The following is a 1267-nucleotide window of genomic DNA, read 5'->3' as shown; positions in this document are numbered from 1 at the left end:
CTAACTGGGGACTTTAGCAAAGCTGAGTCACAAGCTGAAGAGGTTCACCCAGTTATGTGTCTGTGGCATTTATGTATCCGGTGGTAATACTAGAAAACAAAGTGCTTAGGGCCACGGCCAAGACTTATAAAGTAGCTGTGTTCAAGAATCAATGTACTGAACTAGGAGAATCAATAACACTATCTAAAATTCTAAGTTCCTATAGATGCCAATCATTTTGAATTTCAAAGGAAAAAGTGAGATGCCAAAACTGTTCAGAAGCAAAAAGCTACAAGTCCCGCTCATCTAATTAGAATTAATATTCATTGATATTTTGGAATTTATAGTATATTCTCTTCTTTTTATCCTATTTGATTTTCAGTTGCTTGGGGACAAGCAACAATTTAAGTTTGGTGTTGTGATGAGCGGATAATTTATACGCTTTTTGCCATTGTTTTTAGGTAGTTTTTAGTAAGTTCTAGCTACTTTTAGGGATGTTTTCATTAGTTTTTATGTTAAATTCATATTTCTGGACTTTACTATGAGTTTGTGTGTTTTTCTGTGATTTCAGGTAATTTCTGGCTGAAATTGAGGGACTTGAGCAAAACTCTGATAGGAGGCTGACAAAAGACTGCTGATGGTGTTGGAATCAGACCTCCCTGCACTCGAAATGGATTTTCTGGAGATACAGAACTCCAAATGGCGCGCTCTTAACTGCGTTGGAAAGTAGACATCCAGAGCTTTCCAGCAATATATAATAGTCCATACTTTATTCGGGAATTGATGACGTAAACTGGCGCTCAACTCCAGTTCCATGTTGCTGTCTGGAGTAAAACGCCAGAAACACATCACAACCCGGAGTTGAACGCCCAAAACACGTTACAACTTGGCGTTCAACTTCAAAAGAAGCCTCAACTCGTGGATAGATCAAGCTCAGCCCAAACACACACCAAGTGGGCCCCGGAAGTGGATTTATGCATCAATTACTTACTCATGTAAACCCTAGTAGCTAGTCTAGTATAAATAGGATAATTTACTATTGTATTAGACATCTTTGGTCTCAGTTTTAGTTTATTCTTCATCTGAGGAGACTATTGATCACGTTTTGGGGGGGGGGGGGCTGGCCATTCGGCCATGCCTGAACCTTTCACTTATGTATTTTCAACGGTGGAGTTTCTACACACCATAGATTAAGGGTGTGGAGCTCTGCTGTACCTCAAGTTTCAATGCAATTACTATTATTTTCTATCCAATTCGAATTATTCCTATTCTAAGATATTCGTTGCAC

The sequence above is a fragment of the Arachis duranensis genome, chromosome 5 (genome assembly GCF_000817695.3).
Source record: "Arachis duranensis cultivar V14167 chromosome 5, aradu.V14167.gnm2.J7QH, whole genome shotgun sequence".
NCBI classification, from domain to species: Eukaryota; Viridiplantae; Streptophyta; class Magnoliopsida; order Fabales; family Fabaceae; genus Arachis; species Arachis duranensis.
The sequence above is the reverse complement of the archived record's forward strand: the minus strand, read 5'-3'. Positions refer to the sequence as shown.